The following is a 27,156-nucleotide window of genomic DNA, read 5'->3' as shown; positions in this document are numbered from 1 at the left end:
TGCCGTGCCTTGCCTTCGCCCATGCCCATTCATTCATAGCTCGTGGTCCATTGCTTTGTGCGTGCAAGTTATATGAACGAATCGCATAAAAATTTAAAATTTATATTTAAAATTAATGAAAAATTAATAAATAATATTAATTTCATAATTTTAGGGCGAAAAATCGAAAATTTATTATTCAATTGATTTCCGATTATTATGGATTCAAGCCTAGGTCATAAAAATTTAAAATTTATCAAAAATTTACAATTTTTATGGTGGTTTTTAATCATAGGTTTCTAATTAAATTATAATTAATTATGAAAATCAAATTAATTCTAAATTATTCTAATTTTCAACAAATTAATCATAATTACAAATTAGATTGCATAATTAACAAGGCTAGGCATTCAAACTTGTTAAACATATACAGTAGGTCAATCAAAAATTCAAGATTTATCAACAAGAATCGCAAATATTTAATTTAACATCTTAAATTTACGAAATTTTGCATTCGAAAAACTAAAACCTTCGAAAAGTCATAGTTAGGCTTCGAATTTGAGAATTCTGGGTTCGGCAGAAAAATACTCTTTTTGTCAAAATTTTAGAATGCCTTTTACATGCGGAATTGACACAAAAATCACTCGATTTGGATGAGTAACGAAGAAACTGCCGAAAAACTGCGTACGTATAATTAAATAAACGCAATTTGCAATTAATTAACAATTACGAAAATTAATCACCCCTTTTAATTCATGCAAATTTGTAATATTTAAACATGTTCATGCAATTTAGATTATGAAAATAATAAGGGGCTCGTGATACCACTGTTAGGTTATGATACATATGACAATTCATAAATCATGCGGAAAAACCATTTAGCCAGGAATACATATTATTTACACATAATCATATAGCATAGTTTAGATGCATACTCTTTGTTGCGTGCCTTCCCTAGCTGCGCCCGAACCGAACAAGAACAAGTCTTTAGGACTCCAAGTGTCGTCCCTCCGTAGATAGTCCACAGCACGTCCGGATCCGCCTTAAGATTGACCAACTAGAATCGCCCTTAAGGTACTAAAGATTTTTGGCACTTTTAGTCAAGAAATGTGTCTGAATTTTCTCTCAAAAACTCACTTTGAATACTTGAATAATCTATTAAAATATGTGACCCTAGGCACGTATTTATAGAGTTATGGAAAGGGTTTTGGAATCCTATTAGGATACTAATTTATTTAATTATAACCCTACTAGGACTCTAATTAAATAATCATTATCTAATAGTTTTAGGATTTAATCACACTTCGAATTCTGATTGCTTCAGGATTCTCGCACAAGCAATGCACGAGCACCGTACACCCGCGCAAGCCTTGCGGCCCACGCTAGGCGCACAGCGCTCGGCCCATTGCTGCGCTCCGCGCGCGCGCGCCCAAAGCCTTGGCTGGGCCTGGCCTTGCGCTGGGCCTGGTCGAGGCTTGGCGTGCGCTGGTGTGCGTTGGCTCGCTGGGCGACGGCCTGGCTTCGTGCTGGGCCTTCGTCTAGCGGGCCTCGTCCGATGCTAATTCGTACGATACGCTTCCGATTAAATTCCCGATTCCGGAATTCATTTCCGATACGAACAATATTTAATATTTCCGATTCCGGAATAAATTTCCGTTTCGAACAAATATTTAATATTTCCATTTCCGGAATTATTTTCCGATTCCGATAATATTTCCGATTCTGACAATATTTCCGTTTCCGGCAATATTTCCGATTCTGGCAATATTTCCATTTCCGATAATATTTTCCGATACGTACCATGTTTCCGTTTCCGGCAACATCTACGACTTGGATAATATTTATATATCCGATACGATCCATATTTCCGTTTCTGGCAATATCATCGTTTCCGGAGTATTCATTTCTTGCCTGTGACGATCTTTGCTCCCACTGAAACCAAGATCCGTCGATTCCGAATATCCATAGATGGAGTATTTAATGCCATTAAATACTTGATCCGTTTACGTACTATTTGTGTGACCCTACGGGTTCAGTCAAGAGTAAGCTGTGGATTAATATCATTAATTCCACTTGAACTGAAGCGGCCTCTAGCTAGGTATTCAGCTCACTTGATCTCACTGAATTATTAATTTGTTAATTAATACTGAACCGCATTTATTAGACTTAACATAGAATGCATACTTGGACCAAGGGCATTATTACCTTCAAGATTATGCTAATTGACTATGTGGCAATTAATTTGGATTCTTGGCTTTATGGTTTTTTCGCATGAAATATATGTTTTATATTTGTCATAACCTAACAGGAGGAAGCACCACGTCGTCATCACCAGCCATTGTAGGAGACGAGAAGAAAGACAGAATAGTAAAGACGAAGAAGAGAATAGAAAAGCAGCGGAATAGTACGAAGCCTAGGATTAGGGTTAGGCTGATACCATGTACAATTATATATGGAATTCTCCCTCAGGAGGCTATGCATTGATATTAACATATATATAGTTTACAAAGTCAACTAGGGTTTTGTACATTACTATATTTACAATGCTAAATGTGGAACAATAATATTCACATATTATTGTGTCTAACACTCATACCCCAATATATAAATACATGAGTGATTTGATATTCTACCAGTGTAGGTCATTTTTCACTTTACACTTTTCACTTTTTTCTTTTGTTTTCTCAACAAGATCGAATTCCCAACAGAATCAGACTTAAAACACCCTTAAGAAATTCTTGCCCGGAACAATGGTTATTTTGCGTTTTCATTTTCTGAGAAAATGAATAAGTTGTTTTTGTGTACATCTTTCCTGGATGGGAAGATGAGACTATATAGGGAAAAAACAAAAGCAGTCAATTAGTCCTTAATTGCCTTCGTAAGCGAAGCAAGAAATCAAGAGGAAAGAAAATCGTCAAAGAAATCCATTTGTCGTTACCTAGATCAAGCACTAATTATACGACAAAAAATATAACGACTAATAAAAAGGGTCACGCTCACACCTTCACCCAAGCTCGGCCCGGCACACATGTGTTGTTACTAGATCACCTCCTTTGTCTTTTAACAAATCATAGAGTAGTGGTTATATATAAAGGATATAGGAATTGTATTTTTTTATATCAATGTGGGACAAAGAGCATTTTCTTCTTTTAAAGCATAATATTAGAGGAACAACTACAACATGAGTGAGATAATTAATGTTTTCCAACCAGGGATCTGTAATGCTCAACGTCATGCAGTTGTTCAATCTCCATTTGTGGCAATTAATTTCACGTTAAGGGCTCGCTTGAATTGAAGTTAATAAATAAGGGGGTAGATTTAATTGTGCAACTATTATACTGGAGGACGAGTTTAAGAGTGGAAAATTTAAGGGGATATCTATGGAAGAGGTTTGGCAATAAGGTAAGTTTTACAGGGCTAATGCTTCGTGTGTTTGGAATTAAGCTAGATACACACATTAATGAATGAAATTTCTCTTTTATTTTGTCGAAAATACATAAATGTTTTTATTATTTTCGAAAATACAATAATTTAATTAGTTTTTCCCAAAATCGAGAAAATTTGAGGATACCTCCTTTTTTTTTAAAACCAAAAACTTTAAGAGTAATATATTCATTGTCATCCCAATAAATTAAATCAACTTTGTAATCATAAGAATAATCTTACTTCCCTGGAAAAAAAAACAATCCCAAAGACAAAAAGAAACATATAATAAAATGACATCACATACAAAACATCTCAAACATAATCACGTTGGAAGTTCAAACAAAAGAATTTGAAAATGAATAGAAATCAAAGAAAAATCGATAATTTAATGGGAAAAAAATTAAATAAAGTTGATAAAATAATGATCTAAAAATTGTAAACCTGAAGAATATATAGTAGATTAGTCAAGGTAGAGAGAGAAAGAGAAACCATGGTGAAGATTATAGTTGACAAAATCAAGAAGAGAGAGAAAGAGAGTCATGGTGAAAACTGAAGGGGCAACAAAACCAAGACTGGTCCATGAAGTGCAAGAGAAGTAAACTTTCCCGTAAACTATTTGTAACGCCCGACCTCTAATTCATGGAATCAAGCATACTTAGCAGCGTAAACATCCTAATTTGGTCGGGACATTACTGCCGTAACTCCCTTTTGGGAATTACAAGGCAACCATCATATTAATTACTTTTAAACCTCCTGATTAATAGAATAATCCTTTTTAGTTCCTTAATGAAAGTACATAACTTAATAAAGAGTCATACTTAAACTTGTTATAACTTAACATTAACTTAGGTGAACGTTTTTATAGTGAAATCCTCGCCACTACTCGTTTCCGTGGTCCCCAACAGTACCTAAAACAAAACAGAAAACAAAATGGTGAGCCAAAGACTCAGTAACGAGTTACCCTAGCATCGTAACATCATTTCAATTCATTTTATTTAATAAACAGGGAGAATAGAATATAGTAAAACATTTAATAAAACATTATTTCAAAAACACAATTTCAGAAACATCATTTCAGGAATATCATTTCGCGAACATCATTTCAAAAATATCATTTCAGGAACATCATTTGAGGAACATCATTTCAGGAATCTTTTTCCTTTTAATAGTATCATTCTGGTCGTCAGGGCTTTATAGGAAAACATGGTAGGACGTCTCCTAGGAACAGAGGAAGCCAGTGCTTCATAACAGGGGGAGCTTGGGCTTCATAACAGGGGAAGCGAGTGCTTCTTATCAGGGGGAACCTTGGTTCCATATTAGGGGAAGTGTTAGAGTTATGGTATATCTAGGGTTCTAGTATGTTTAGGAAACTAAAGTTGTGTTAGTTTAGGAATCTAATAGAGTCCTAAACCTAATTGAGATACGTTATAGTTTCTTATATAAACCAATGATGTAACCAAGTTATGATTAAGCTATTCAGTTATATTATCATCCATAACTCTAACAGGAAGCCAATATTTCTTATCAGGGGGAGCCTGGGCTCCATATCAGGGGAACTTGACCAGTTCTTGCACTTTCATTTATCATGTTTACACTTCTTATGATGGAACATGAATCATGAAAATCTCATTCATTCAGGGTAGTTCAATAAAACCATTAAATCTTGTTATTTCATAAAATCATTTCTTTCAGGAATAATAATTCAGTAAATCAATACTTTTCATAAAACTGCATTATCATAAAACAATTCAATCAAATCGTACTTGTAATCCCGCAAATCATAAAACAACATTATAAAACATCAGTTATTCATAACATCATTCGTACATAAATACATTTCGAATGGATTGCGGGTACTAGCAATAACCGTTACCTTAATTAGCGATTTGATACACCTTTATTTTGGCCTTTGATTATTGGTCTTCCTAAGCTCCGATTATCGAGATCTTTTTTGATGTAAAATAAGTATTATTAGTATTAAAACAATTAATATAATAAGACTATTTTTCTTAAAACAATAAATTTTAGTTTTTAATATCATAGTATGAAATTCACTTTAAGTAAAATTAGTATATTATAATAAAATTTAACATTTAAATACATTTTCTTTTTGAAAACAATAATGAAGTTATGAAGTCAATAGTAGACTAGTAATACTAGTCACGTACAATGATATGGAAATCTGGAAATAAAAAAAATGGTTATAGGCTTCTTACCCAAAAGCCCAATTAAATAACATGGGTTATCTTATTTGGAGTGAAGGAAATCAATGTTTGGTTCCTGCCTTCCTGGAAGAAAGCAGACACAAGGAAGTAGGGGAAAAGCAGAGCATTAAGGCATGAAGAGGAAGGAAGGAGGAAAACGGGCGGCGGCTAGGTGGTGGTCTTGAAGGAAATAATGCCCTTGGTCCAAGTATGCATTCTATGTTAAGTCTAATAAATGCGGTTCAGTATTAATTAACAAGTTAATAATTCAGTGAGATCAAGTGAGCTGAATGCCTAACTAGAGGCCGCTTAAGTTCAAGTGGAATTAATGATATTAATCCACAGCTTACTCTTGACTGAACCCGTAGGGTCACACAAATAGTACGTAAACGGATCAAGTATTTAATGGCATTAAATACTCCAACTATGGATATTCGGAATCGACGGATCTTGGTTTCAGTGGGAGCTGAGATCGTCACAGGCAAGAAATGAATACTCCGGAAACGATGATATTGCCGGAAACGGAAATATGGATCGTATCGGAAATATAAATATTATCCAAGTCGTAGATGTTGCCGGAAACGGAAACATGGTACGTATCGGAAAATATTATCGGAAATGGAAATATTGCCGGAATCGGAAATATTGCCGGAAACGGAAATATTGTCAGAATCGGAAATATTATCGGAATCGGAAAATAATTCCGGAAACGGAAATATTAAATATTTGTTCGAAACGGAAATTAATTCCGGAATCGAAAATATTAAATATTGTTCGTATCGGAAATAAATTCCGGAATCGGGAATTTAATCGGAAGCGTATCGTACGAATAAGCATCGGACGAGGCCTGCCGGACGAGGGCCCAGCACGAAGCCAGGCCATCGCCCAGCAAGCCAAGCGCGCCACACGAACAGCCAAGGCCACGCCAGGCCCAGCGCAAGGCCAGGCCCAGCAGGCCGTGGCAGCGCGCACAGCGCGCGCAGCGCGCGCAGCTGCGAGCAGTGGGCTGCGAGCATTGCTGCAGCTCGCGTGGGCTTGTAGCTCGCGTGGGCCGTGCGGCCGTGTGGGCTGTGCGCGGGCATGGCCTGCACGCTTGCGGGTCATGCTCGCGTAAGTGTTTGTGTTCGCATACGAAACCTAAAACATGCAGAATTCGTTTAATGATTAAATTCCTAATTCTATTTGATAAATTAATTAAATAAGAGTTTTATTATAATTCTAATTTAATTAATTCGTATCCTAATAGGATTCCAATTCTCTTTCCATACCCCTATAAATATGTGGCCTGGGTTCACAATTTATAACCAGTTATTCAAGTATTCAAAGTGAGTTTTGAGAAAAAAAAATCAGTCACACATCTTGCTCAAAGGTGCCGAAAATTTATAGTACCTTAGGGGCGATTCTAGTTGGTCAATCTTAAGGCGGATCCGGACGTGCTGTGGACTATCTACGGAGGGACGACACTTGGAGTCCTAAAGACTTGTTCTTGTTCGGTTCGGGCGCAGCTAGGGAAGGCACGCAACAAAGAGTATGCATCTAAACTATGCTAAATTATTATGTGTAAATAATATGTATTCCTGGCTTTATGCTTGTTTCCGCATGATTTATGAATTGTCATATGTATCATAACCTAACAGTGGTATCACGAGCCTCTTATTATTTTCATAATCTAAATTGCATGAACATGGTTAAATATTACAAATTTGCAAGAATTAAAAGGGGTGATTAATTTTCGTAATTGTTAATTAATTGCAAATTGCGTTTATTTAATTATACGTACGCAATTTTTCGGCAGTTTCTTCGTTACTCATCCAAATCGAGTGATTTTTGTGTCAATTCCGCATGTAAAAGGCATTCTAAAATTTTGACAAAAAGAGTATTTTAAAACGCAATTCCGCATGTAAAAGGCATTCTAAAATTTCGGCCGAACCCAGAATTCTCAAATTCGAAGCCTAACTATGACTTTTCGAAGGTTTTAGTTTTTCGAATGCAAAATTTCGTAAATTTAAGATGTTAAATTAAATATTTGCGATTCTTGTTGATAAATCTTGAATTTTTGATTGACCTACTGTATATGTTTAACAAGTTTGAATGCCTAGCCTTGTTAATTATGCAATCTAATTTGTAATTATGATTAATTTGTTGAAAATTAGAATAATTTAGAATTAATTTGATTTTCATAATTAATTATAATTTAATTAGAAACCTATGATTAAAAACCACCATAAAAATTGTAAATTTATGATAAATTTTAAATTTTTATGACCTAGGCTTGAATCCATGATAATCGGATATCAATTGAATAATAAATTTTCGATTTTTCGCCCTAAAATTATGAAATTAATATTAATTTATTAATTTGTCATTAATTTTAAATATAAATTTTAAATTTTTATGCGATTCGTTCATATAACTTGCACGCACAAAGCAATGGACGCTTCGTGTTACCCTTAAGGGGTGTTGTATAGTGCGGACATGCGACGACGAGCAAGGGAGCTCGTCGCCCGTGCGGCACGAATGCAATGAGCAAGGGCATGGTGCACGAGCACAAGGCAGCAGCCCTGTCTTGTGTCGTGGGCCACGAGCTATGGACGAATGGGCATGGGCGAAGGCAAGGCACGGCAGTTGCGTGTGGGCAGCAAGCGAGCTGCGCCACAACGCGCACTGCCTCGCGCAAGCGCGCGCAGCCTCGCGCGCAGCGAGCGCAAGCTCGCGTGCCACGAGCGCTGCGCCCAGCGTCGATCGCGCGCAGCGAGCAATTGCTCGCGCACAGCGAGCGATGGCTCGTGCACAGCGAGCGATGGCTCGCGCACAGCGAGCGATGGCTCGCGTGCATCGTGCGCTGGAGCGCGCGCAGCAAGCGCTGGCGAGCGCGCACAGCGAGCGATGGGTCGCGTGCATCGAGCGCTGGCGCGCGCGCAGCGAGAACCAACTTGTGCGATAGGCTTGCGATGGGAAGATGCAGCAGCTATGCGACGAGCGCATGGGCTGCGCGCACATGGCCAGCGATGGCTGTGTGCGTGTGGCCCATGGGCGTGCGATGCGTAGGGTGTTTGCATTACAATTAGATCGTTTTGAATGTTTAATTTGAAATTTTCAGTTTACGTAATTTTAATTAATTTTAAAATTAATAATTTAAATTATTTTCTTGGATTTTAATTTTGAATATTGTAATTATAATAAATTTTATTTATTCTAATTATTTTACTAAAATTAAAATCATGAATTAATTTAAATACGACTGAAATCAAATTAAATTTTTTGGATTCAATTATAAATTTATATGGGCTTTAAATTTTAATTATATTTGTATGTTTCCGGTTAGACTTGAAATACATTTTTATGTTTAAAATTAGTAAAGCATATGAATTTATTGGTTTAAGTGGGAGCGCTTTTTAGTCATAAACTCTTGATTAGGTCTACGAATCCTTAAGGTTAAAACAACTTGATTAGAATTAATAAGGACTAAATAATTGGTAGATTATTGGTGCCCTTGATTAATTGCTGCAAATGTTTACGTGATGCATAATGTGTTATACTAACCAGCTATGTGGGCCATTCATGATAATGAATGGGTGAATGGTATATATTGTATATGTACTGTTTTGCAGGTTATGAAGTGACTAGTATGGCCCAAATAGGATAGAAAATATGGTCTGCGTGCCATTAATTTGAATTTAATTGGTCTAAAGTACCAAAGTTGTTTTTCAATTCAAATATGGTCTGCGTACCATCAAATAGTTGTAATTAGTTTTAATTATAGCTTATCCTATTTGAAGAAAATGGTGCCTCCCACGGAGATTTTCAGACGGACTTTGAAGTCAAAGCTTCAAGATGAAGTCGGGCCATACTAGATCACATTTATCTTATGCATGCTTTAAGTTATTTATTGCTTTAAATATGTCTTAATAATGCATGAGACTGTGGCTTGATTATGTTGCATGATTAAGGATTTTAGTTCACTTAAAATCTAACCAACATAGTAAGAGCCTTAAGTTCCAAACTTAAAAATTGAGTTAAAAGGTGCCATGCCAAAATATACACTTGCTTGGATATCCTTTACATCAATCTAGTAATAGTTTTCGCTCAGCGAGGTGTTACTTATTGGTCCTAAAGGGGCAAGGTACACAAATAATTGTGAGTACATGTTAGTTTTGGTGAAACTCGACGATATAAGTAAGGAGTCCTTTTATGTCGTGGCAAAATCGATAGGTTTACCTAATAAGTTCTTAGACGTACCTATCAACCAAGAATAGTTTCTAGACTATTAGCAAAAGGCTTTTGCTTACCTAAGATGTTTTAGGATTAAGTCGACAAACTGTGCTTAGTTCTTCAATGATTTTAGGATCTTGGAATCATTTTATTCACACCTGCCGGAACACATAACTTGAATAAAATGCTTAATAAACATTGAATTATGCATGTATGCTAGAATTGAAGTTTATTAAGAGAAACTGTGAATGGTTATTTATTTGTTTATTCTTTTCAATTGTAGTTTTTAATATGGCAAACAACAATTCATTCAACATTCGATCAATTCTCGAAAAGGAGAAGTTGAACGGGAAAAACTTCCTTGACTGGCAAAGGAACTTGCAAATAGTTCTTATGCAGGAAGAAAAGGAGTATGTCCTAGATGAGGCGATGCCCGAAGCAGCAGGCGACGGGGTCACTCAGGCAGCCCTCAATCGTTGGATTGATGCCAACAAGGATGTGAAATGTCTAATGCTCGCCACCATGAGTGCGGATCTGCAGAAAACGTTCATCAACTCAGATGCTTTCACAATCATCAGTGAGTTGAAGAACATGTTCCAAGATCTGGCTCGAGTCGAAAGATTCGAGACTCATAGGCAAATTCTTGAGACCAAGCTTAAGAAAGGCGAGCCCGTAAGTCCACATGTTCTCACAATGATTGGACTCATTGAGAATATGAGTCGGCTGGATCAGCAATTTTCTCAGGAAATGGCTATAGACACCATCCTCCATTCTCTTCATAGCGGGTATGATCAGTTCAAACTGAACTACAGCATGAATAGTCTGGACAAAACGCTCACTGAGCTTCACGGTATGCTGAAGACCGCTGAAAAGACGCTCAAAAGTGATAAGCAGGATGTGCTTATGGTGCGTGGGGGCAAATTCAAGAAATCTGGAAAGAAGAGGAATGCTAAGAAAGGTGGCAACAAGGCCAGCCCAACTAAGCAAACTGGCGCCAAATCTGTAAAGAGGAAGGTCAGTCAACCCACTTCTGAATCCGAATGCTTCTACTGCAAGAAGAAGGGGCATTGGAAGAGAGATTGCTTGAAGCTAAAGGAAGATCAGAAGAACGGAACAGTCGTTCCATCTTCAGGTATTTTCGTTATAGACTGTATACTTGCTAATTCAACTTCTTGGGTATTAGATACAGGTTGTGGCTCACACTTATGTTCCAATCCACAGGGACTAAGAAGAAGTAGAAAGTTAAGCAAGGGTGAAGTCGACCTACGAGTGGGAAATGGAGCACGGATTGATGCATTAGCTGTAGGAACTTACTTTTTGTCGTTGCCCTCCGGGCTAGTTTTGGAACTGGAAGAATGTTTCCATGTTCCAAGTCTTACTAAAAACATCATTTCAGTTTCTTGCTTAGATGCTAAGGGATTTTCCTTTTTAATAAAAGACAATAGTTGTTCGTTTTATTTTAAAGAGATGTTTTATGGATCTTCTAGATTAGTCAATGGACTTTATTTATTAGATCACGACAAACAAGTATATAACATAAATACCAAAAAGGCCAAAAAGGATGATTCAGATCTCACCTATCTGTGGCATTGTCGATTAGGCCATATAAACTTGAAACGCTTAGAAAGACTTCAAAAGGAAGGAATTCTAGAACCATTTGACTTAGAGGATTATGGTAAATGCGAATCATGTTTGCTTGGCAAAATGACAAAGCAACCTTTCTCTAAAGTTGGAGAAAGAGCAAATGAACTATTGGGTTTAATCCATACAGATGTATGTGGACCAATGAGTACAAATGCTAGAGGTGGTTTCAGCTACTTTATCACTTTCACTGATGACTTCAGTAGATATGGTTATGTCTACCTAATGAAGCATAAGTCTGAATCCTTTGACAAATTCAAGGAATTTCAGAGTGAAGTAGAGAATCAATTAGGCAAGAAGATTAAGGCACTGCGGTCTGATAGAGGCGGTGAATATCTGAGCTATGAATTTGATGACCATCTGAAAGAATGTGGAATTCTATCAGAATTGACTCCTCCTGGAACACCACAATGGAACGGTGTGTCGGAACGGAGGAACAGAACCTTGCTAGACATGGTCAGGTCAATGATGGGTCAGGCCAAACTTCCATTAGAATTTTAGGGACATGCACTAAATACAGCTGCACTCACTATAAATAGAGCTCCGTCTAAAGCTGTCGAAAAGACTCCATACGAATTATGGTTTGGAAAGCCTCCAAATGTGTCTTTTCTTAAGATTTGGGGATGTGAAGTATACGTCAAACGATTAATTTCAGACAAACTTCATCCAAAATCTGACAAATGTATCCTTGTGGGCTATCCAAAGGAAACAAAGGGGTATTACTTCTACAATACATCTGAGAACAAAGTGTTTGTTGCTCGAGATGGTGTCTTTTTGGAGAAAGATCACATTTCCAAAATGACAAGTGGGAGAAAAGTAGACCTCGAAGAAATTCGAGTCGAACAACAAACTCTAGAGAATGCTCAAGATGACATTCAGGACGAAACTCAGAGATCTTTAGAAGAATCTGGTGAGAATTATGGTCAATCTAGAAATGTAACCCCGCGTAGATCGCAAAGATATAGATCTCAACCGGAAAGGTACTTAGGTATTTTGACGAACGAGAGCTATGACGTTCTATTACTTGAAAGTGATGAACCTGCGACTTACAAACAAGCTATGACGAGCCCTAGCTCCAAGCAATGGCAAGAAGCCATGCAATCTGAATTAGACTCCATGTCTGAAAACCAAGTATGGAATTTGGTCGATTTGCCAGATGGCTACCAAGCCATTGGAAGCAAATGGGTTTTCAAACTGAAAAAGGACAAGGATGGGAAACTTGAAGTTTTCAAAGCTAGATTGGTTGCAAAAGGTTACATGCAAGTCTACGATGTGGATTACGATGAAACCTTTTCACCAGTTGTAATGTTAGCAATCGCTGCATATTACGATTACGAAATATGGCAGATGGATGTCAAAACTGCTTTCTTAAACGGCGTTTTAACAGAAACTGTGTTTATGACACAGCCTGAAGGTTTTGAGGATCCAAAGAATGCTAAAAAGGTATGCAAGCTAAAGAAGTCAATCTACGGATTGAAGCAGGCATCCAGGAGCTGGAATATACGTTTTGATGAAGCAGTCAGTGACTTTGGTTTCATCAAGAACGCAGACGAATCTTGTGTATACAAGAAGGTCAGTGGGAGCAAAATTGCTTTCCTAGTATTATATGTCGACGACATATTACTTATCGGAAATGACATTCCTATGTTGAACTCTGTTAAGATTTGGCTTGGGAAATGTTTTTCGATGAAAGATCTAGGAGAAGCACAGTACATATTGGGCATCAAGATTTACAGAGATAGATCTAAAAGGATGATTGGACTTAGTCAAAGCACTTATATCAATAAGGTGCTTGATAGGTTCAAGATGGCGGACTCCAAGCGAGGCTACCTACCCATGTCTCATGGAATGACTCTAAGCAAGACTCAGTGCCCAAAAACACTTGATGAGCGTAGACGAATGAATGGGATGCCATATGCATCATTGATTGGTTCAATAATGTATGCTATGATATGTACACGCCCGGATGTTGCGTACGCACTCTGTGCTACGAGCAGATACCAGTCAGACCTAGGAGAGGCGCATTGGACTGCTGCCAAGAATATTTTGAAGTACCTGAAAAGGCACAAAGATGACTTCCTGGTCTATGGTGGAAATGATGAATTAATTGTTAAAGGCTATACGGACGCAAGTTTCCAAACCGACAAAGATGATTTCAGATCACAGTCTGGGTTTGTCTTCTGCCTCAACGGAGGAGCAGTAAGCTGGAAAAGTGCTGAGCAAAGCACCATTGCGGATTCTACAACTGAAGCGGAGTACATTGCTGCACATGAAGCAGCAAAGGAAGCTATATGGCTAAGGAAGTTCATAGGTGAACTCGGTGTAGTCCCCTCCATTAAAGGACCAATAGCCCTGTATTGTGATAATAACAGAGCTATTGCAAAGGCAAAGGAGCCTAGACACCACCAGAGAGTCAAGCATGTACTTCGTAGATTTCACCTTCTACGAGAGTTCATTGAAAGAAAAGAAGTCGAGATAAGCAAAATTGGTACTGATGACAACATATCAGATCCATTAACTAAACCTCTGCCGCAGGCGAAGCACAACTCGCACACTGCAGCTATGGGAATCAAGCATATTGGAGAATGGCTTTGATGTCTCTGTTTAATGTTTTAAAGTTTTAGAGTATAAATCTTTGTAAAACATTATTGGTTAATCATTCACAATAAATGAAAAGAATTTATTTTTCCATTTAATTTGTGGTTTATTAAATGATGAGTCCCTTCAATTTGACGATATATTCAAGATAGACTGTCAGGACCAGTCCTGTGACTAAGAAATGTCTATCAAGTGAACTAGAATGTCAAAGGTTGAAAATGGTCCCTAGTCGGAGTTTTCTATAAAATTGGACGCATAGAAAACGTTAGACGATTAGAATGCAAGATGACTAGTAGTTCTGTTTCTTGAACTATGTGGACATGGCAATGTCATAATCATTTGCATAGATACTTACTTTGGGAAGACTAGTATCGGACAAGACCTATGAAACTTTACTGTAAGAGATTAAAATCTGTCATAAGTAAATTTCATTAAAATTATTAGACACTAAATCCTCAATACCTGAGTGATTTGAGATTACTTGTTTGAGAACTGGTTGCTTTGACGTTGCCCAACCGTCGCACCGTAAAAGGAGGCTATAAAGGCAACGCTCAGGTAATCACCTATCAAACGAAGTCTAATCTCAAGATCACAAGATTGGGATTGTCCTCCCATAAATCGGGATGAGATGCTTAAAAGTTGTACAAGGCCACTCGGAGAGCTAGAAACTGTGAAATGCATGGCCGTGCTCGGATGAATCATAGGCTATGATTATCTGTTTATTTGATCAGTTGAACTCTGAAACCGAGGAACACCTCTGGACATAATAAGGATGACAACTCTTACCTTATGTTCAAGAGCAAGCATCGAGCGACAAAGGAATTAGGAAATGCACACTTGTCCCTAAGGACAAGTGGGAGACTGAAGGAAATAATGCCCTTGGTCCAAGTATGCATTCTATGTTAAGTCTAATAAATGCGGTTCAGTATTAATTAACAAGTTAATAATTCAGTGAGATCAAGTGAGCTGAATGCCTAACTAGAGGCCGCTTCAGTTCAAGTGGAATTAATGATATTAATCCACAGCTTACTCTTGACTGAACCCGTAGGGTCACACAAATAGTACGTAAACGGATCAAGTATTTAATGGCATTAAATACTCCAACTATGGATATTCGGAATCGACGGATCTTGGTTTCAGTGGGAGCTGAGATCGTCACAGGCAAGAAATGAATACTCCGGAAACGATGATATTGCCGGAAACGGAAATATGGATCGTATCGGAAATATAAATATTATCCAAGTCGTAGATGTTGCCGGAAACGGAAACATGGTACGTATCGGAAAATATTATCGGAAATGGAAATATTACCGGAATCGGAAATATTGCCGGAAACGGAAATATTGTCAGAATCGGAAATATTATCGGAATCGGAAAATAATTCCGGAAACGGAAATATTAAATATTTGTTCGAAACGGAAATTAATTCCGGAATCGAAAAATATTAAATATTGTTCGTATCGGAAATAAATTCCGGAATCGGGAATTTAATCGGAAGCGTATCGTACGAATAAGCATCGGACGAGGCCTGCCGGACGAGGGCCCAGCACGAAGCCAGGCCATCGCCCAGCAAGCCAAGCGCGCCACACGAACAGCCAAGGCCACGCCAGGCCCAGCGCAAATCCAGGCCCAGCAGGCCGTGGCAGCCCGCACAGCGCGCGCAGCTGTGAGCAGTGGGCTGCGAGCATTGCTGCAGCTCGCGTGGGCTTGTAGCTCGCGTGGGCCGTGCGGCCGTGTGGGCTGTGCGCGGGCATGGCCTGCACGCTTGCGGGTCATGCTCCCGTAAGTGTTTGTGTTCGCATACGAAACCTAAAACATGCAGAATTCGTTTAATGATTAAATTCCTAATTCTATTTGATAAATTAATTAAATAAGAGTTTTATTATAATTCTAATTTAATTAATTCGTATCCTAATAGGATTCCAATTCTCTTTCCATACCCCTATAAATATGTGGCCTGGGTTCACAATTTATAACCAGTTATTCAAGTATTCAAAGTGAGTTTTTGAGAAAAAAATTCAGTCACACATCTTGCTCAAAAGTGCCGAAAATTTATAGTACCTTAGGGGCGATTCTAGTTGGTCAATCTTAAGGCGGATCCGGACGTGCTGTGGACTATCTACGGAGGGACGACACTTGGAGTCCTAAAGACTTGTTCTTGTTCGGTTCGGGCGCAGCTAGGGAAGGCACGCAACAAAGAGTATGCATCTAAACTATGCTAAATGATTATGTGTAAATAATATGTATTCCTGGCTTTATGGTTGTTTCCGCATGATTTATGAATTGTCATATGTATCATAACCTAACAGGTTTGCGACCGGAGGTTGGTGGCACAACGTAGCAGTACGGGAGAAGAAGCACGCTAACACGGCAGCTCCGTTGGTTGGGCACGGGCTCGCAGAGGAAAGAGAAAGTAGGGAGATGCGAGTGAGGGAAACGACTCAACGAGGGTGGTGTTCGGTGGTCTAAAATTGATGGTGGTCGTTTGTGGTGGTTTCGGCTGGGAGAAAAGGCGGTGGTGGCTCAATGGTGGTTGTGGTGTTGGCGGTATTAATGGTGTTTACGGTGGTTCGAACCCGAAAAAGAGTAAAAACGTGAGGAAATTTCATCGGTTTTAATGGTGAAAAATTAAAATGAAATGTTTTGATTGTTGTAGATTTCTGGAAAAGATTGATGAGTTATTTATATCAATGGGTTTGTGATGATCTCAATCGCAAAAGTTGAATATGACAAATGTAAGAAAAGAGAGAAAAGTAATTGATGAGTATTGAAATCTAGTGATTTAGGGAAGTTAATCAGCAAAGCTAAAGCTACATTGGATAGATGGCAAACACCATGGCTGCCAGGTGCTCAAGCATACACAACAGAGAAGAGGAGAATGAAGGGTTGACTTGGTTACAATGGGTTAGAAGGGCATTTTGGTAAATATACAATGTTGGAAAAAAATTCAGAATTTTATTGCTATTTTTGAAATTGGAAAAGAAAATGGAAAAATGACATTAAGTAAGGCTAATTTCCAAAAAAAATCTTTTTATAAAGTGCTAATAAAATAAACTTCGTTTTCGAATAAAATAAGAACGTTTCGAAATTATTAAAAATCCGAAAATAATTAAGATTTAAAAAGTGGTTAAGCTCGTAAATATGAAATCAAATTATATATAAAATCTGAAAAATAAATCGTGTATAAATATTTAAAAATTCAAGCGAATTAAAACTTTGTTAATTAAAATAAAGGTTAAATTTAAGATTTAAAACGATTTTAAGCTAAATAAAAACAACTAAGTATAATTAATCGAGTTTTAAAAATTTGGGGTATTACACTATTACCCTAGGGGGGCAGGGTAATACATTACCCTCATATTGGGGGAAAATATATTGGCCGAAAGAACTAACTTCAATCCAGACATATGGTTATAGTCCATATTTATTACCCTATTAATTGCTACACCCCATTCCTCCCAATCCAGGCTGGCTCTAAAGGGTAAAGGTGTCACTGCCTTTTGCTGACATGAAGAGCACACTGAGACACCATTTAGTGTTACTCCAGCCATATTTAATTAAAAGATATATTTTGACTGGCAATATGTTATAGGAAGATTAGTTGAATTTATTAAAATAAAATAAAAGTGGGGTATTGAGTTATTATTTATTGTAATAAATTGATAGTGGATTAATTATTTATTATACTCCATCCGTTCTTGAATATTAGTCCCTTATGAAATCTAAGACAATCCAAAAAAAGTACAATTGTCACATGAATTTCAATAGAATATAAGGGTTAGTTTATCCCAAGTCCTAAGGCGAGTCTCGAGCTGAGTATCGAGTCTAAGTCTTGGGATAATGTGGTAAAAGACTACAACAAGTCTTGAATAGAGTTTGAAAATTCAAGACTCACTCAATACTCACTTAGAGCAACAATAGTGGGGAACTCTTAGATGACTCTTAAGGAGAGATAAAAGTTAAGAGCTAGCTCTTAGGTGTGTGTAATTGGAGTCTTTTATTTAGAGTTGGTAAGAGAAATTTCTGAAATAAGAGCTATCTCCAACAGAGGAAGTATCTGCGGCTATCTGTTATTTGTTAGCAAACAAATAACAGATAGAAAAGTAAAAGTAAATAGAAATGAAAATATTTTTTTTGGGGGGGGGGAGAATGAGATTGTACAGTAAACTACACATGGATCTATTGCTTACAATGGTATTTTTTTTTCCAAAGAAATGATTTTTTTTTTTTGAAAAATGGTACTTTTTTTAATGAAATGGTACTTTTTTTTGAAGAAATGATACTCTTTTTAACGGAATGATACTCTTTTTAACGAAATGGTACTAAAGTTAATGAAATGGTACTAGTTTTAACGAAATGGTACTGAAATAGTATTGAATGGTACTATTTTTTTTTTTTTTTTGTCTTTTCCTAGTAGCACCCTTGCTTATTTTTTCATTTAGTGAGTGTTATGTTTTTGCAATATATAACCGATAGCCGCAGCGACGAGCCCAACTCCAACATATAAGAGATAGTGCCCCATCATCATTTTTTCATGAAAAAAAAAAAAAAAAAAAAGAGGGTAAGAGAGGATCTCTATTATATAAGCCAAGAACGGAGAGACAATTCGGTAACACCACTCTTCGTGTCCCCAATAAAAAATATGAAAATACCCTCTGATTTCATTGTTTATCGCTGCTTGTTGAGTCTCTCACCCCTTCTCCCTTTCCCTCACCAAACAAGAGCCATTTATAGGGTATACTTCCTCGCCATCATTCCTCACCATCGCGTCTCAATTGCCTCCATCCTCAACCGTCCCGGTGGCGGCGTCTCCCTCGGTAGCCAAATTGTCGTCATCGGAGGGTGGGTTCCTCTCTTATCTCTCTCCTCTCAAATCTGAATCGTTTGAAACAAAGTTGCTTGAATGGTTTCCATCTCTCCAAATTTCAACTTCTTGGGTTCTAACTTCTACTCCATCTCCGATCTCAAATCATTACTGAATAACAATATCTCCTCTCTCTAAATCCGACTCAACAATGTCCGATTTGTGTTCTTGGCTCCACAGCAGGATCGTCGAACCCCATCTCCAATTTTTACGCAGGTATTTATATGTGTGTTTTTCTACTCATTTTCCTCAAAATTTGGTCCTTTTACTTTGATAATCTAAAATTATTGTCACTTTCTGAAGTGGGATTTCATTATCTAAGTCAAATTATAGTTTTAAATGCTTATTTTTGGTTTCATTATCTATGTCAAATTATAGCTCTAATTTGGGTACAATATAATTTTATTTTTATTTATTTCAATTGAAATGGGTTACAGGGGTGCAGAGCCTATGCAAATGGCATTTTCATCAGCTCTTAGTTATATGTGGTATGTTGCTTTCATTTCATTTCAGCCTTTTAGAATGGATAAATCAACCATGGTGGTTTTCTTAATTTGCATTTGATAATTCAAGTAGTACGGAAAAATATTGTTCAATTACTTTAAAAACTAAATTAGTAGTCAATTTTGTTTTTGTTTTTGTATAAAGTATAAATTAATGTTTAATCGCATAAATCTGAACTTCAATTAAACTTTTAACCTGTTGTTCAGATGTAGCACAATCTCCATCTTCTTCAGCTTCCACTGGATCAACTCCAGCTACTCCAGGTAACAATAAAGTTTCCATTTTTGTCCTCTTTCAATTTTGAATGTTAGTCTAATTTTAGTTTTGTTAGTTAAGAGTTTAATATTAGGATTGTGCAACTTAACTAATTGCAAAATTAAGTGCTTTTTGCATTAACAGCTTAATACTATGTCCAATTTAGGGTACAAAATTAACAGCTTTTTGCATTACATAGATGGTGGTTGCTAGTAGTTGTGATTTTGTGAATCGGGTTGATTTAGTTACTATCATGAACATGATTGTACTTAATGAAGTGATTTGTTCTTGGATTTTTTTTCCCTATGGATTTTTTTTACCAAGAAGGGTTGTAGATTTAAACTCAAGTTACGAGATAGGAGGGAGCATATGATTAAAACTCAAGTTACAATAAAATTTTAGGCAAGAAATTTGATTTTAGCTTGAGTTGGACCTTATTGGTTATATTTCTGTTTGTTCTGGCATATAAAACTTTGAATTGTTGTGCTGAAAATTATATGCTCCTTGAACCGTTTTTTAATGGTGTCCCATTAGGAGGTCCTCCTAGGCTTAGAGCCGTGTACTATGTTCTGGCATATAAATTTGCATTATACCGAAAAGTCCACCTTGAACAGCTAAAGTTTTAAAAACTTTATACCAGGTCCACTTTCTCTTCTGATCTTACAAATGACCAAATGGACCACTAATATGGAGTTTATTTGGACCAAATGGAGCAATTCCCGGCTCTTAAAGAACCAAATAGTCGAAGAAGAAACTGATCAAGATCAAGATGGAAAAGTTTTGTTTGGACCAATCAATGGCCCTTCAGTTCTGAGCGCAAAACCAACCCCAGGAATGCCAATTGTGGATGATTAGGATTGCTTGAAATCAATGGTAACAACATGTAATCGGGTAAAACTATCCTGCAATTTATTTATCTTTGTAGTTTCCTTTGTGTAAAGAAGAGATTCAAATTTATACCGATTTGGTGGTTTCCTCTTTGTATTTGTTTGTCTCTAGGATGCTCGGACTCGGGTACGGGTGTCGGACCCGGGTAAGGGATCCGAGTGTCGGACATGAGAAACTCAAAAATCAAGGACTCGGGGACACGTTTTGAAAGGGTCCGAAACTTATATTTGGACTCGGGGACACGGCAATGCAAAAACAAAATAAAGATTTTTTATTTTTTATTTGCAGATTTTTTTAAAAAAAAGTACTGATTATAGTAGTTTTTTCAATATATATAATTTAAGTATTAGGTGAGAAGTCAAACTCCTTAGATAAAAATACCATACTTTATTGCTCATATTATCAAATAAAGTAAAAACAGAAAAAGAGGCAAAGGACTCAGGACTCAAGACTAATAAAGTTAAAAAGCAGAAAAAGAGGTAGATGGGAATCAGTCACTTTCTTCCACCTACCCAACCCCACATTAAAAAGTAAAAAAAATTAAAACCGAAAATCAGAACCTGCTATTCTGCTAATGTCGAAGATATTTTTTTTCAAAAAAGTCGAAGCTGCTACTCTGCTAATGTCGACAACCACCCTTCGCTGGAGAAGAAAACCAACAACTCGGTGGTCCGATCAACTCGGATTTTCTGGCCGAACAAAAGCCCTAAGGTTTCGGCTCTTGATTTGTTGTTTTCTCTTCTCAATTTTTAGATCTAGGGTTAGTGAGTGCCGAGTCCACTTTTTTTCCGGCGGGTCCGATCCGGATTCCGTGTCCGCACCCGGGTCGCGTCGTGTCGACACCGGTACGGAGGGGTGGTGAGCCGAGTCCGAGCATCATAGGTTTGTCTTAGTTTACAGAAATTTATGATGCTCATATTCACCGTATTGAGTGGATTCATGATATTCTTTCATATCCATATTTGTTTATCTTAACATGTGTTGAGGTTTTAATAATCTATGTAGAATGCATATTCTACAACAGTTTTGTATTGGTGGTTTACCTGATGCTTACTGTTTGTGCCACCTTTTGACTTCATCCGGCTGTGTAGAAGGCGTTAGGCGTGAATTTATTTACTAAACACATCATTCATGGTTTTTAATTGGTGTTGATTTATATGGACAATATTGGCATAATACCCTGTCAATGTTCAAATTTTTTATAGAAATTATTAGTGTGTTTATTGGTCAGTTCAAATTTGAATAAGACGTCAAACACACTATGGAAAATAAGAGCAAATTCTTCAAACTATAGAAGAGTTCATTTGTTTTGTTGTTCTCAATTTAGTTAGAGGACCGGAGATAGCATTTTTTTTATTGCAATGGCCGAGGTGGGTTAGTTTAGATTAATAGTTGTTGTCACACTTTTACTAAGAGCACTATTTGAAGAACAATGAATAAAGACTGGCTACGATTCTTTTCTTCTCACTGCCCTCTGGTTAGGGCATGTCAGTGCTTCACTCCTGAATTGGTTTCATTCTTTTATTTGTGTTTGTTTGTTTGCTTCCTTTTTTCTGTGGCTCTTAGAATTTGATATTTGTTGATTTTCTTTGGTGAACATTTTCTTTTCCACAGGGATATACCATTGGAAGCATGCTTACACAAAGTACCAACAGATCCATTAAAACGTGGGTCTCAATTGCCAGTTAAGTGGCCATCACGGTTGGATAAAACTCCTTAATGGTTAAAAGACTCCGAGGCTGGGGTTTATGGAAAAACAACTCCTAAGGACTTCAATGCTGACTATAAGCACTGGAAACGTGTTGTTGTTGATTCATATATGTATGGTAATGGTATTCATTGGTTGTCGGTGAGAAATGTGATGGACATGAGAGCTATATACGGAGGGTAAGCTCTTATTACTTTGCTTTAAAATTTATTAGGTTAGTGAAATTTGTAAAGTTGACAGGTCTCATGCTAGGAAATGTATCCCATTATTATTCCGTATTTGATAGTTTGAACGGTAAATGCAATATTAAGTATGTTCACATACAACAATTAATTGAATAAGTCAGACCATGACTTACCTTTGAGCTGACTTGATTAAGACTACAGATCATGACTGTAACTGCGCAGAAAATTCTATACTCCGGATTAAGCTACTATAACTTTAGAAATAGTCGTGATCTTAAGATGTTTTGCAAAGATTTTTGTCAAGATTAAGAATCTTTGCCTAATAAATAGCTGCAAGAAGAGCTACGCCAGGGTGTTTCTGAAAGAACTGAGAGTGATGGTGCTGCTAATTTGATTCAAAAATTAAGGGTTGTTAACTATGCACTTGGTGAACTAGGACAGTGGTGTGCTTATAAGGTTACTGTTTTGCTGTCAAAGTTTTATTCTTTGTCCTCTATGTAATTAATCACCCATGGACTGTTTATTCTACTTGCAGGTTGCACACAATTTTTTAGTACCCACTTTTATAGTGTCAGTTATCAGAGGGAGTTGCTCTCAACAAGGATGCCAACAGTATAGAAGAAGAGAAGGGTTGCCAATGCCATCATCGAAACATTAATATAACATCAACATTATGTTTTTATTTTATTTTTTTATCTTTTTATTTTTAATCCTAATAATTAACCATGTTTAAACTATTTAATAGAAAAAGTTAGGAAAATAACGAACTTAATAGTATAAGTGTACCGTTGGCAATATAATTTGAAGTAAGTGTACCATTGGCAAAAGTCAATAATAAGAGTGTAATTATGGGAGTTTCCTTTTAAATATGAACTTTGTGAACAATTTTTTAACCAATATTTATATTTAGTGGTAGTAATACAATTTTAAGTTTTTATTTATATAGTTATATTTTATTTTCGAGATTTAGGGAAGATTCATAGTCTCTACATTGTTTTTAATTGATCTATGGATGTTTCATAGCAAGATGTGAATCTATGATTCAAGATGCTTCATAGCAAGATGTGAATTTGTAACTATGAAAATACAGTGTTACTACAGTGTTCTTGATTATGTTCAAATTCACAGTTATTGATCTAAAATTCAAGATTCTTCATAGCAAGATGTGAAATTGTTGCGCTCTTGATTTCACCATCCCGTCAATCTTTGTGACCTGCTTTGGCTATTTCATAAGTCTTATATGCACGCGATGCGTATAATAATTTCGCACGCATCGCGTGCATATAAGAATAGTAAGAGCTTATGTTAAGAGCTAATGCATTTCCATACTTTTTAGGAGGAGACTCTTATTTGGAGTTGGTGCTTAGGTGGCAAAGGAGAGAGACTAAGAGCTCTCTAAATAAGAGTCTCCCTTATTGATGCTCTTAACACTCCACTTCTTATCCAACCAAATCAAATTATACCACATCACCGCACTTTATCCTATTTAATTATCTTTTTTTTAGGATTTTAGTTGGGTTTGAGGCGAGTATGGGGATAATGCATAAAAATAGGGAGAGTCTTGAGCAGGCCCGGTGAAGGCCTTGTGCATCTTTGTCAATAACACAGGGCCACCGGATATTATAGGGCCCATTATTTTCAGCCCAAAATTAATGTTAAAAAAAATTCTGCTAATAAAATTTGTTGGTCTTCCTCGGTTCATCTCTCCCATTATCAATAACAGTCAATTTCAATGCTCCGTATTCTTCGCCAATCAATTTAAACTCTCCGTATTCCTCTCCAATCAGTCAAATTAGATTCTCTTGTATTCCACTCCAATCAGTAAATATTATTCTTGTTTCCATTATTATCTCAATTACAATCTTCATTCTTCAACCCTTTCCTATTCTAATAAACAACTTTCCTTTAAACACTCTTGAATCTCAACGGAAGAAATACTCAAATGGTCCGATTTTTTCATCAAATATTCAATTTCAACAGCACCTTCGGAAGAATTACATCCTATGTTTTCGCAATATATCTAATTTCGTATCAAACAGATAGATTATTACCCTCCAAATTAATTTCAAGAAAAAAATCAGATAGGGGATTTTCTTTCTTTAATCTATTGTTACATTTCTTCATTTTCGATTGGTCAATTGTGATCTATTTGCTTAAAGTTGGGAAGGAATGAGATATGGAGATATAAATCAACAAACTTTCACTAGGAGAAAAAACTCCATTTGCAACCCCTCGGTTGCAACTCTCCCTCATTGACCTTGCTGCAACTACATGTAGTCAACGCGGGTCAATGCATTAAATGAAAAATTTGCAACTTTGTTCCCTAATAAAACGCTGCGACAATGAAAAAAAAATTAAAACAAAATATTGCAGCGCGTGAGATTGCGTTTTCTGCGATAAACGCTGCGAAATAACCCTTCAGATCTAGAATCCCCTTATCCAAGACATAGAGACCTCCGCCCAACCTCTCATTCTTCTCTCACTCTAATTCCCTCCCCTATTCCATAATCTTCCAAGATCTAACTTTTGTTCAATTCTGCTTTGATAATGTCGACCAGAGAATTGAAATCAAAATCAATTCAAATCTAAGAAGTTGGATACAAGAAGTTATGTGTTTTCTAAAAATTGAAAGATATAAGTTCCCGGCTGTCGAGGTGATTGATTTTCTTCAACCTACTCCGAATTGTATGTCCTTAGATCTCCTGTTTTTTAATCTTTAGCTTTGCATAATTTTTGGTACTTATGATTATTTGTGTATTATTTTGACAGATGTACTTGATTTCCCAAACCGCCAATCACCGGAGAACAACAAGTATGGAGAACGACAAGATATTAGAGGGCGAGTTTCCCGATGCCGGCTTACGGTGTTGCCGCAAGATCCTAACTCCTCCCAGGTTTGTTTGTCTTTCTCTCTCTTGCTAAATCTTATTTCCTTTCTTACCTAGTTTTTGCCCTAACTTGTTGTTTTGAATAAAATTGAAATAGATCTTGAAAAGTTGACGATATGAGAAAGATGCTTGAAGATGAAGCTTGTGTGCTTTGTGAAATACATACGAAAGTCGAGCAGGCGATGAGGATTCGCCAAGGTATTTATTTTTGGAATAATTTGTGCTTAATTGTTGTTGATCTGTATTTTTATGGCTATTTAATTAATTTATCTGGTATTTTTGTTATTGTTGTTATTTTAGAGTGTTTTTTTATAATAATCAGGATTATATTCTGGTGCTTACTACTTGTATATTTTCCGAATGTGTGTGAATTGTGCTCTGCTCATTTTGCTACTATTAATTTGATGTTTGTAGTTGTTAGTATATGTTGCCATAGAACCTCTGTGTGCGGCATGTTCTTTGGAAAATTTCCTCAGTTTGTATTTGTGTGGTGGGGCAGAAAGTGGGTTAATTTAAGGTGGGTAGGAATTGCCAGTTCCATCTTTATTGAGGGGCTTCAGTGCATCTATCAGTCTTGAATCTGATATGTTTTTACTAATTGGTTACTAGACCTGATTTTCTTTTTGTTATCGCTTTTCTCATTACTCAACTGGTATGCAAAACACTATTTCCTCGATATGGATCGAATTAAAGTCTGGTGAAGAAACTGAACTTGTAACTATTATGTGAGTTGATAATTTCTTGAAAAGAAGGCAAGTGTAAAAATAGATAAGTTCACTAATATTTACACAGTCTTCTTAATAGTTTTAGTTTAATAAGATACATTAACAAGAGTTTTAGTTTAATTAGAAGTCTTCTTGTTTATCAGATTCTCTGTATGTATTTTGGTATCTGTAATCCTCTCGTGGCAGTTAACATCCAGTTTACAACTAACTAACTTTAAGTTATGTTGGTAGAATCAGTCAAAATCTTATCTGCAAGAAACAAGTGATAAAATTTCCTTATTTACCACATTTTGTTTAATCTACAAATGTTGTAGTTTGATAATCGTTAGGATAACATAACCGCCCTACAAACTTTATATATACTTCTTACTCCCATCACTTTGATCATACTTCATAGACTTCAGTTCATACTTCAATCTTTCTTAAACTCCATTTTTACAAGATTATTCATTTTTACTGAAACACCATTAAGAGGTTGAACAAACTTGTTGGGCAGTATGTTGCAGCTGATGATGATGGACCTCTGATGTCAACAATTTAGCTTGTTAATGTTCTGATTTGTCAGCTTAGGTTTTTCTTGTGAGTTTGAATATTGATTCATTTGTGCGTTTAATTTGTTTTTAATTTCGTTCATTTAGCTTGTTATGCCGTGTTTCACCGTTTCGTCAGCTTAGGGTTTTGTTTGTTGAGTGTGAATTTTGATTGATTAGTGCACTTAATTTCTTTAGGTCTGCTGCAATTTTGATTGATTAGTGCACTTAATTTCTTTTTACGCGCGCTGCAAATTTTAGTTCCGGTGTGTTCGTTCTCCAGTTTGCAGGTGTTTTTTACGCGCGCTGACATTCCTATTTCCACATCCATCAATGCAAACCGTCAAATGGGAGCTGTTCCCATTTCCACAGACATTAGTGCAAACTGTCCAAAATGTAGGAGGAAGACTTGGGTATGGAACTGCTGCCGATGCTTTCTCTCTCCTCTTTTCCACCCCATTTCTTCATCATACTGGTTATTTCTCCGCTGATTTTGATTTTCTCTCTCCTCCATTTGCAGTTCTTCTGACTTGCGTTTCTAGGACCAGG

The 27,156-nt window shown here is 36.7% G+C and overlaps 1 long non-coding RNA gene across 3 annotated transcripts; it reads left to right on the top strand.

Annotated features, from left to right (window-relative positions):
• The first annotated feature begins 18,658 nt into the window (after positions 1–18,658).
• LOC130462775 (uncharacterized) lies at positions 18,659–23,409 on the top strand. 3 transcript variants are annotated; one of them, XR_008923540.1, is made up of 6 exons: positions 18,672–19,140; positions 19,362–19,412; positions 19,635–19,691; positions 20,324–20,574; positions 22,186–22,458; positions 23,000–23,361. It is a non-coding gene; the product is annotated as an uncharacterized lncRNA (long non-coding RNA). The 3 variants fall into 3 exon arrangements; XR_008923539.1 differs by having other exon boundaries at positions 18,659–19,140; positions 20,324–22,458; positions 23,000–23,409; XR_008923541.1 differs by lacking the exon at positions 20,324–20,574.
• Positions 23,410–27,156: the final 3,747 nt, after the last annotated feature.

Source organism: Spinacia oleracea, chromosome 6, assembly GCF_020520425.1.
Source record: "Spinacia oleracea cultivar Varoflay chromosome 6, BTI_SOV_V1, whole genome shotgun sequence".
Taxonomy (NCBI): Eukaryota; Viridiplantae; Streptophyta; class Magnoliopsida; order Caryophyllales; family Amaranthaceae; genus Spinacia; species Spinacia oleracea.
This window is presented reverse-complemented; position numbering and strand designations above follow the sequence as displayed.